Source organism: Phacochoerus africanus, chromosome 1, assembly GCF_016906955.1.
Source record: "Phacochoerus africanus isolate WHEZ1 chromosome 1, ROS_Pafr_v1, whole genome shotgun sequence".
NCBI classification, from domain to species: Eukaryota; Metazoa; Chordata; class Mammalia; order Artiodactyla; family Suidae; genus Phacochoerus; species Phacochoerus africanus.
Window position 1 is genome coordinate 134,706,038 of NC_062544.1, and position 11,692 is coordinate 134,717,729.

Sequence of the window (11,692 nt, forward strand, 5' to 3'; positions counted from 1 at the left end):
GCAGGGTCTGCATATAAGACATTGTTTTACATCAGTTAAGCAATCTAAAAATGTGTGTTTGTGTGTGTATACACATTGAACATTTGTTGAATCTGTACTAAGTGATGTAAGGCACTGTCATATTTGCTTTATCTCCATTAACTCAGTGATCCTCATAACACCTCTGTGAACTCAGTTTTCATCAGTGACAAAACAAACCCAGAGAGGGTGAGGAACTTCTCTGGGGTCACACAGTCAGGGGCCAAGTCAGAATATAGACCCAGATACTGGTTCCAGAGCTTACACTTGCCTGCTGTGCACTGCCACCTCTTAAATAGGCCTGGGGTTTGTGACGGCTTGGATTTGGTGTTGTAGGATTTTGCAGAGCCTTTAATATACTGATGTGCATTGTGAAATATTAAACTCCAAAAGTTCAGAGGAGGGAAAAACCTTTTCTCAAGTTCACTTGACTATACCCCCCTTTTTCCAAATACCTAGTAACATCTTTAGGAACTAATGTTCCATGAAAACATTGGACAGGGAACCCTATGGGTTAGGTTGGGTCATTTTGGTTCTTTCATTAGGAATTCTTTTTTAGAATGAAATTTCAAGTGGTTTGTCCCTGGGGTTGAACTAAAACTCTAAACCTGGTATAAAGACGAACATAATTTTGATTCTGTGTCTAATTGCTTTTGCTAATAAATTCACTGGGTTTGCTTTCCTTGTCCTGAGAAAGGGACAGGGCTGGAACTCACTGGTGCCTAGGGATACTTATGAGCTTCAGTGCTGCTGGCACCATCCTTGAACCTCCTCCTGCTTTATCTTGAGGAAACATTTGCCAGTTTGGTCTCAGCTGGTCTGGTGGGCACATGCCCCAGCCCACCCAAGCCAGATGAAGATGGACGTGCCAGGCCTGCCAAAGCCATCCCTTGCCGGGGCAGTGATGCCCAGGTCTGGATTGTGCTATGGGGAGAGTCCGCACACCTTGAAAGTAGGATGCTCCCACCCCCTACTGGCTGGTAACAGGTGCGCATAATAATGGAAACCCATGTAAACCCACCCCAACACCAGCCCTTGCATTCCTAACTTCAGTGAATCCGGCATTCGTTCCTTTTCATGTGGAGTGTTTGGTTTGAGACTGGCTAAGTGCTGCTGAGAATAAGACTTGATTTGTGGGCACAAGGCAGTGGTCCTCAAACTCTAACACTTCTGAATTGCTTGGAGGGAGTGAAAACCCAGATTGCTGAGCCCTGCCTCAGAGCTGCTGATTTAGGAGGACTGGGATGGGGGCCTCAGAATGTGAATTTTTTTTTGAAAAAAATACAGTTCCCTGTGCTGTACAGGAGATCCTTGTTGTTTATCTCTTTTATATTCAGCAGTGTTTGACTCTTAAGCTCCTAATTGACCCCCTCCCCACCCCTTTTACCTTTTGGTAACCATAAGTTTGTTTTCTATGTGAGTTTGTTTCTGTTCTGTAAATAAGTTCATTTGTACCATTTTTAAAGATTCCACATATAAGTGATATCATATGATATCTATCTTTGACTTAGTTCACTTAGTATGATAATCTCTAGGTCCATTCATGTTGATGCAAATGGCATTATTTCATCAGAATGTGCATTTTTAACAAGCTTCCAGGTGCTGCTGCTACTGCCAGTCCAGGAATCACACTTGGAGAATCACTGATTTAAGAAGACCTCTTAGTTAGAGTCCCTTGTTTAAACTCCCAGCTATGTCATTTAAAAAAAAAAAAAAATTGAGAAATTCACCTATCATAAAAATTAACCTTTTAAAAATGAACAGTTCAGTGACATTTAGTTTATTTACACTGGTTTGGCAATTACTGTCTCTGTCTTATTTCAAAATATTTCTAGTTCCCATTGTGGCACAGTGGTTAATGAATCTGGCTAGGAACCATGAGGTTGTTGGTTCGATCCCTGGCCTTGCTCAGTGGGTTAAGGATCCGGCATTGCCGTGAGCTGTGGTGTAGGTGCTGTGAGCTGTGGTGTAGGTCTCAGACGCAGCTCAGATCCCACGTTGCTGTGGCTGTGGCCAGCAGCAGTAGCTCTGATTAGACCCCTAGCCTGGGAACTCCATATGCCGTGCCAGCAGCCCTAGAAAAGACAAAAAAAAAAAAAAATTTCCATCCTCCCAAAGTAAACCTTATACTGATTAAGAAATTTCTCTCTGTTCCACTCCTCCCTTCAGCCCCTGGCAGCTGCCCATTTGAGTTCTTTCTCTCTGGATTCATCTATTCTGGATATTTCTTATGAATCGATCATGCTACATGTAGTCTTTTCTGTCTGTCTTCTTTCAGTTAGCATGATGTTTTTGAGATTCACCCATGTTGTAGCATGTATCAGTACTTCATTCCTTTCTTTAAAAACAAGTTTTATTGCAGTATAGTTGACTTACGATGTTATGTTAATACATCATTCCTTTTTATGCTTTGTTCATCAATTTATCTGTTGATGTCTACCATTTTTTTGAGCTGCGTGTTGTTGAACAAGTTACTTAACTTCTCTGAGCCTCAGCTTTGTCTCTTGAGTACAGTAATGGTACTTCCTACTTTGGGGATTTGTTGTGAAGATAAGTAAGAGAATGTATGTAGGTTGCCTGGCTCAATTCTAGGTACATAAAGTCTCCATGAATGGAAGCAGTTATTAATATACTCTTTGCCTTAATTTGTTACTTCTTACCTCTTGTGATCAGGATTTGAGTGCAAGCAACTTATTTGGGAGATCATCCCAAGAAACATCTTTAGGGGAGTTGAGAAGTGAGACAGAGCAGGGAAAGAGTTAATTTAGATTGTGTCATCGAGCTGGCTACCACTGCAGGCAACTGGAGCTTAATCCTGTGGAAATCTCTTAGAAACAGTGTCCCACAAACTCTCCAGTGCTGTCGCACCACAGGGCAAGGGAGATGGGGTATTTTTTTTTTTTTTTCCTAGGGCTGCACCAGCAGCATATGGAGGTTCCCAGGCTAGAGGTCAAATTGGAGCTGTTGTTGCCGGCCTACACCACAGCCACAGCAACACCAGATCCAAGCCTATACCACAGCCACTGGCCTACACCACAGCCACAGCGGTGCCAGATCTGAGCTGCATTTGTGACCTACACCACAGCTCACAGCAACGCTAGATCCTTAACTCAATGAGCAAGACTGGGAATTGAACCCATATCCTCATGGGTACTAGTCAGTTTCTTAACTTGCTGAGCCATAGCGGGAACTCCTTGGGAGCTGGGGTATTTATACACCAGTCCTTCTTGCTATCTGGTAATTATCCAGCATTTGGGACCAGGGTTAAGTGTGGGACTCAGAAAGATCAGATAAAAAGATGCAGGTGCTGGTTGCTGAAGTGGCACGGCCAGGAGGGTGTGGGCTGATACTGGCAGCATCTTTTCTCTTCTATGCAGATGTTTCTCTTTTCTTGCCAGCGCTTGGCACTTCCCTCCCCACCTTCCTTAGCAGTCAAGCCTATCTACATTTGCATGAGAGAGACAGTGCTGTGAGAAGGGTCTATATTGCATCTCTATCTGGATTTCTCACAGAGCCTTGCAAGGTGCTTTTTTTGTAGAAACTCTTAGAAGGGATCCCACTTAACATCTCATCAGCTGGTGGTGTTTGTCCCTCAATAGAGTGTTCCAGGTGAGGCCCTAGACTTCCTCATGAGATACTTCTCAACGGACTGAGCTGAATATCCTCACAACTCACCCCCAACTCCCACCACCCAGGACTGAGTTTGCTCCCAAACCTGTTTATGTTGATTGTGTTGTAATTTAGAATCAATCACTTCAATTAAGTGAATTAACTAATACATGAATTAAATTGAATATCATAATCCAGTTAGATACAAGTACAAAAATGATCATATCAATGAAAACTACAATGAATGCTTTGGAAAGATAGTTTACTGGGGAAAAATGCTCTTGAATTAGATGTGGGGAAGAAAACTAAAATATTGAACAAGTTTTGTTAGAATCTAGAAGTCTATATTCAGATGGCTTTGAAATTCTTGTAGGTTTTCTCTCTTTTGTAGATGCTGTTGACTGGGTAACTCATGATCTGTTTCTACCTTCTTTCTTCCTGGTCTGTCTCTTGCACAGATCTGGAAAGTTAAGTACATAAATTCCAAACTTTTTGGGAACTGGATATGTCTGTGATTCATTTCTAACTGAAAAATAGGTGAAAATGTCTTGAGGAGGGTGTGGTTCTGATAAAATATATGTTGCTGATACAAGGAACAAATGTGTTAGGCCCTACTGTTTCATCATCTTCCTGCCTTGAATGCAGATGTAATATCTGGAAGTGCAGCAACCATTTTGTGATCATGGGGCTACAAGCCTACACCTAAGGCTAGTGGGGTGGAAAGACAGAAGAAATGTGGGTCTTGCTAGAGCATGAATGCCAAAATGCCTACTTTCAGACTCTTTGGTAAGTTAAATAATTAAATGCCTGCCTTGCTTACACCATTTTTAGTTGCAGCTCAAAGCACTCCTAACTGATACATCCTCTTCTAAGAACTTGTAATCATAATTTGCAAATGGTACATTATGGGTAGGGTTCATGCAAGAAAGATAGTGTACATCTCCAGTCAGGACATCTGTCCTCAGAAGTATTGATCATTCATCAGTATATTAGCTAGTGATGGTACATAAATAAAATGTTATATATGTAATCTCGATCTAGAAAAACATCAGTCAAGCCCACAATAGGGGACATTTTACATTACTCCTCAAGACTGTCATAATCTTGAAAACAAGGAAAGAAGGGGAAACCATTATGGATGAGGAGACCGGGGAGGCGTGACGACTAAATGAAACATGGAGCTAGGACAGGATTCTGGAGCAGAAGAGAACATACATGAAAAGAATTGGTGAAATCCAGATCAAGCCAGGAGTTCAGTTACTAGTATTGTATCATTGTCACCTGGGTTTTGACAAATATATCATGATAATAAAAGATGTTAATGTGACAGGGGAAGCCTGATGAAGCCTATGTGGGATTTTCTGTTGTTGACATTTTATTTCTATAAATCTAAAGTCATTCCAAAATAAAAAGTTTACTTTAAGTACGCTTTGTAAGCATTATTTATTGTTTTCTGGTACCCTCACTTGATCAGAGTCTTGATTAACTTACCAGGTACTAGCCTTTCAAGCTGAGAAATGAGGGCTTCTACCATGCTTGGGGAACTCACTCATACATTCTCCCCTTGGTGACGTGGAAGAAGAAAGATTTTACAAGTGGCTTTCTCTCCCTTTCCAGTTTGCATCTCACAGCCTCACTGCCATAGGGTTTTAAAAGTTCATTTTTTAAGAATTTATTTTATGTACATATCTATTTAAAATGTAAAGTTGTATTAAATTTAAATTATTTATTTTCACTATTTAATTTGTAACACTATTTTTTACTAAATGAATCTGCTGTTTTGCTTTGACGTGTTTATTGTGTGATGCTGGGAGAGCAGATAAACATGTGGTCAGAGTTGACATCTGTTGACATGCAGTGGTTGGATTAGGGACAGTGTAGGGTTCAGGATGTCATTGGTGTCCCTGGGAGTGATGCCCTGTCTTTTGGCTGGGAATGCTAAGCTGATGGATGTCTGCCCAGAGTGGGTGACATCTGTGCCATTGTTAGTGCAGAGGCCTGCATGGCAGTGAAACCAGGGGTAAGCAGAGCCCACACTTAGAGGTGAGCCTTCCTGACATTGTTTGAGCCACTGGGATCCAGCCACGTTCAAATCCATGGCCTTTTCCATTTAACGAGCCAATGAGTTTCCTTGTTCTCTTTTTAAAGCTACAAGGAGTTGGATTTCTATTTCTTTTTCTTTCTTTCTTTTTTTTGTCTTCTTAGGGCCTCACCCATGGCATATGGAGGTTCCCAGGCTAGGAGTTGAATTGGAGCGGTAGCCGCTGGCCTACACCACAGCCACAGCAACATAGCATCTGAGCCACGTCTGTGACCGATGCCACAGTTCATGGCAATGCTGGATCTTTAACCCACTGAGCAAGTCCAGGGATGAAACCTGCATCTTCATGGATGCTAGTCAGAATCATTTCCGCTGAGCCATGACAGGAGCTCTGGATTTCTATTTCTGTCACTTGCAACCACAGGAGTTTTGTTGAAACAGTAGCTGTCCCTGTCCCTCTGATTTACAGTTCTGTTCCTTTCCTCTGCCCTCCCATGGTCCTTAGCACAGAGCCATCCACTGCCTGGTTTTGCGCAGTATTCCTCACTCTACTGGGGAAGCATTCTTGCTCTGCCCCTTCCTAGCTATGAGCAAGTTATAACCAGGGCAAATTCCTTACGTTCTCAGAGTCTTAGTTTCCTTGTTTGTTAAATTGGAACAAAAACCTTGCCTGCGAAAGGCTTATTAGGAGAATGAAATAATGAAACACCTATAAGACATTAACAAGATTTCATATTAAATATTCAGATGTTATTTTTATCTTTTGATAAATAAATGGCAAGGTTGGAGTTCCTGTTGTGGCTCAGTGGTTAAAAACCCTCATGGTTTGATCCCTGGCCTCACTCAGTGGGTTAAGGACTGGTGTTGCCACAATCTGCGGTGTAGCTCAAAGATGTGGTTCAGATCCAGTGTGGCAGTGGCAGTGGGGTAGGTGGCAGCTGCAGCTCTGATTGGACCCCTAGCCTGGGAACTTCCATATGCCATGGTTGCAGCCATAAAAAGAAGAAAAAAAAAGTGGCAAGGTTATCGAGGGCAGTAATCCTGTCTTATTTTCTTTGTATCTTCTACCATACCCAGTATATAATAGGAGGCTAAAACAGTTTAAAAAGTGTTAAGGGCCTCTGTGTTGGTTTCTAGGAATAAAAGGATGAGGAGGACAGTCTGTCCCCTGTAGTTCTTCAAGGCTAGTGAGAGCTGTTGCCCGAGGGAAGGTCAATCAAGAACAAACAGGGCTGTACCAGTTTACATTCCCACCAATAGTGTAGAAGAGTTCACGTTTCTCCATACCCTCTCCAGCATTTGTTATTTGTAGAATTATTCATGATGGCCATTCTGAGCATCGTGAGATTGTACCGTGTAGTTTTTTTTTTTTTTCTGTTTGAAATTAGTCACCATTTATTAATTGACCAGATTACAGAAATAATCATGGTAGATACCTTAGTTCATCCTTCTAATCAGCCTGTTGATCTGGTCCTCCTTGTTGCCAGCATCTCCACCTTCTACAAAATGGGTGGTCTTTTTCTTCATTCCACCTCGTGGGGAAGACAATTATGAGGGCCACAGGAAGTTGTTTGCTTCTTTGAAATGTTTTCCAACAGTATAGATCTCATGAATCAGATCCTCTATGCAAATGATGCCGTATTTACCAAGAGACCACACAGTCAATGCGTTATCTGTCAGGACAATTCACTTCTTGTTGATTTTGCTGTAACCATGCTTGTAGATCAATTCATTTACTGACTTTAGGTTTGGATACCCCCGGGGGATATATGGTTCTGCAATTCTCAGAATGTTAATCGAAGCCTTGTTGAGCTTCACAAAGGTGCCACTGAGGATGTGACAGGGGCAAAGAAGCTGCAACATCTTTCTGACCTTTGGGCTCATATCATTGATACCTCTGGTCCTGATGATAAATGCCGACTTAGGTTCTGCAGTTACATAGAAGTTGCCAGCTTTTCTTGCCATCCTAACCATTTGAATCTCAGTTCTGTACATTTGCCTGTATTCCTTGTTACAGGGCTTAGCTTTTTGTAGATAAGCTTCCTCCTTGCCTTTCAAAGCATCTTCTGGGCAAACTTCTTTCTCAGGCACTTGATCTTAAACTCTGTGAAAATCTTTCGCTTTTTCTTTAGGGTTCCGGTATAGCAGGAACCTTCTTTTTCTTCTCTTTGACATCTGTGCCCTCCATGGTTCCAGCCAGGAAAGAGGGGTACCTCATAGTTTTGATTTGCATTTCTGTAGTAATTAGCGATGTTGAGCATCTTTTCATGAGCCTACTGGCCATCTGTATGTCTTCTTTGGAGAAATGTCTATTTAGGTTTTCTGCCCATTTTTCAATTGTTTTTTTTTGTTTTTTTTGTTGCTGAGTTATATGTGTTGTTTGTATATTTTGGAGATTAAGCCCTTGTCAGCAGTTCTGTGGGTTTTTTTTTTTTTTCATTTTGTTTTATAGTTTCCTTTGCTGTGCAAAAGCTTGTAAGTTTGATTAGGTCCCATTTGTTTGTTTTTGTTTTTATTTCCATTGCCTTGGGAGATTGGCCTAAGAAAACATTTTACAGTTTATGTCAGAGAATGTTTTGCCTATGTTCTCTTCTGGGAGTTTTATGGTGAAATGTCTTGTGTTTAAATCTTTGAGCCATTTTGAGTAAAGCAACACGTGTTTACAATGGTGGGCACTGTGCTGGCAGAGCAGTGTGACAGGTAAGCCCCTGCTCTCACCTGTCAGGTGGTGAGAGGGATGCAGAACTTGCTCATCAGTTTTAGGACCAGGAAAAGAGGTATAGCATAAATGGAGTCAACCCTGAGTTTGAAGGCCACTTGTCCAAGAAGGATCTAAACTTGATGGGCTATTGGATGGATGGACCCAGAGAAAAGCTTTCCCCCCAGACAGGATGGGCTAGATACCCTCTGTTATAAAGGTAGCTGCAACTTTTTTTTTTTAATTCACTCGTCTATTCATTCATTTGAACTCTTTTTTTTTTTTTTCCGGTCTTTTTAGGGCCATACCTGCAGCATATGGAAGTTCCCAGGCTAGGGGTTGAATTGGAGCTGTAGCTGCTGGCCTATGCCACAGCCACAGCAATGCAGGATTTGAGCTGCATCTGCAACCTACACCACAGCTCACAGCAATGCCGGATCCTTAACCCACTGAGCAAGGCCAGGGATTGAACCCTTGTCTTCACGGATACTAGTTGGTAACTGCTGATCCATGATGGGAACTCCAAACTCTTCTGTTTTTGTTTGGTATATTATATATAATTTACCGTTTAAACTATTCTTCTGGGTAAAACTCAGGGACATTAAGTCCATTTCCATTGTCGTGCAACCATCTCCGCTCTCCAAGCTCAGACCTCATCAAACCTAATGTAATCTCTTTTACCTCAAAATAGTTACTCTTATTCCTCCTCCAGAGTCCATGAATTTGACAATTCTAATTACCTCATAGAAGTAGAGTCATTCTCTGTTTCTCCTTCGTGGACTGGCTTATTTCACTTAGCATAATATTTTTAAGATTCATGCTCATTGTTGCGTGTGTCAGAAATCTATTTTCTTTTTGAGGCTGAATAGTAATCCATTGTATGAATATACCACATTTTGCTTATCTATTCATCCATCAATGGACATTTGGGTTGATTCTATCTTTTGGTTATTGTAAGCAGTAGTACTGAGAACATTGTTCAAATATCTATTCAAGTTACTGCATTCGGTTCTTTTTGGCATAGATCTAAAAGGGGATTGGCTCCATCTTATGGTACTTCTACGCTTAATTTTTTTCTACTTGTTAGGTTCTTTTTTTAACTGAGGTGTAGTTGAAATAGTAGTTTCATGTATCTAGCGTAGTAGTGATTAAATATTTTTATAGATTATACTCCATTAGTAGCTGCAAATTTTAAATTCAGACAAAAGAAGCCAGCATCAAACTTGTCATGGGTTTTTAAAAGAATTATTTTCTCTAGGTATGATTTTGTAAATATTAATACAGAGAAAAACAATGTCTCTCACCACTCTTTCTAGAATTTGCCTTAAAAAATGTAGATTTCCTCTTGCTTCTTTTCTTTATGCAACAAAATCACTTAAGAAGCCAAATTTAAGCCATTTCAGAATTGCAGATATGCAAAAATCTTTATGAGGAACATTTGACCTGATTTGTTTTCCTAATTAACAAAGAACCCTCCCCTGAATGGCGTGTTTCACCCCACAGCACATTTTTAATCAAGGCATAAATTGTAGCAAACCAAGGTTTCGAAGTAAACCATGAAAGGCCACCTCTCACCGGAAGGATGGGAGGTATCAGAGCAATAACACAGCAGGGACCAGCATGAAAGGAGTAAGGAGTTAATGTGTGAGGGAATAAACAGTCTGCGATGGAATCACAGCTCCTGCCCTGTCTGGACAAGCAGCAAACGGCCACCAGGAGGTGGCTGGGGGACGTCTCCTGTAACAGCTCAAGGTGAGGCCCAGCTGTCACCAAAGGCCTGATGGCATCTGCTGGCATCAAGAAATGGTTTGGAGAAAAAAGACGTCAGGTAGTGCATTTCCCTGTGAGCAATAATGTTGGGGCCAAATAGCTTTAGTCAAGACTGAGCAGTTACAGTGCTAGGGCCGTAGGAAGAGAGTTCACTGCTGTTCCCTGGGAACTGAAATGCTGAAGGGGTCTGTGCTCTGCTTGGGGCGCAGCTAAACCCTGGTGCTGGAAGGTGGTTTATGACAGATCATAGGTGACCTTGACTTGACTAGCCTCATGGTATAGAAATGAGAGGCTGATCCAGGATCACAGTCCCCCCAGGCATTTAGAGAGAGAGGCTGCATCTGGGCTGTTTATATTTGGGGGCATTGCTGTGTTTCATTTCCAACTTCAAAACATTAGTCTTTGATTGTTCTTGACTATGCAGCAGTCAAGTGGGGAAGACCCTGCATTAAAGGAGGAGCTGAGTTTCTCTCTCTCCCAATCTCCCTGACCCCTTTTCTCCTCTTTACCCCCTTCCTTTTGAAGACAAGTCTTCGGTAGAACTCTTAAATTTAAATGGTAGCTCAGGAGTTCCCTTGTGGTGCAGAAGGTTAATGATCCAGCATTGTCACTTTAGTGGCTGGGTTACAGTTGTGATGCAGATTTGATCCCTGGCCCAGGAATTTTCACATGCCATGGGTGCCCCCCCACCAAAAAAAAAAGAAAAGAAAAGAAAAAAAAAATAAATGCAGCTCAAATGAAGTAGAATAAAAAAAACCCTTAATATACCCTGTTAATTAAAATTCAATCATCTTATAAATACACAATCTCAAAAATAAACATCTCTTATGATCTAATTTCCCAAGGATGATGACTTAGCACATTTGGGTGTATAGTCTTCCAAAGTTATTATTTTTTATTTTTATATTTTGCTTTTTGAGGCTCATACCCTTGGCATATGGAGGTTCCCAGGCTAGAAATTGAATTGCTGGAGCTGCCCGCCTACAGCACAGCAACGCCGGATCCTTAGCCCACTGAGTTAGGCCAGGGATTGAACCCACAACCTCCTGGTTCCTAGTCGGATTCGTTTCTTCTGCACCATGATGGGACCTCCCCAAATTTATTTTTAATGTAAGAACAAACCTGTCTGATTGTTTAAACAGAAATGGGAGTTTTCATACATCTTGTCTTTGCTCACTCTTGGTAGCTATTCACCTTCGTGGTTGCCAGATATCTTTGAACACCTTTGTGATGTTTTGACAGTTTTCCACTTGCTGATCTGCTTTACTTGTTTAGTGATCTGTCATGGAGATTTTTCCATATTGGGATTGATGCACTGCTTCACTGCTGTCTGTGTTTAATGACTGTGGCTTCATGGTATTCCACTCTGTGGATATATCACTTTTTTTTTTCCCATTTCTTACCGATAGGCTGGAGCAGAAGGTATGAATTTAGAATCTCTCTCAACCTCTACACATACACACACAGACAGTTGGAGTTTATAGCTCTGCTCTGCAGGGTTAAGGAAGAGAAAAATAAGGTTGATCTGTGTGCATGCATATTTACACAAACATGCA

The 11,692-nt window shown here is 41.4% G+C and overlaps 1 pseudogene; it reads right to left on the minus strand.

Moving 5' to 3' along the window:
• Window positions 1-7,105: 7,105 nt before the first annotated feature.
• LOC125112375 (60S ribosomal protein L7-like) lies at window positions 7,106-7,856 on the minus strand (annotated as a pseudogene).
• Window positions 7,857-11,692: the final 3,836 nt, after the last annotated feature.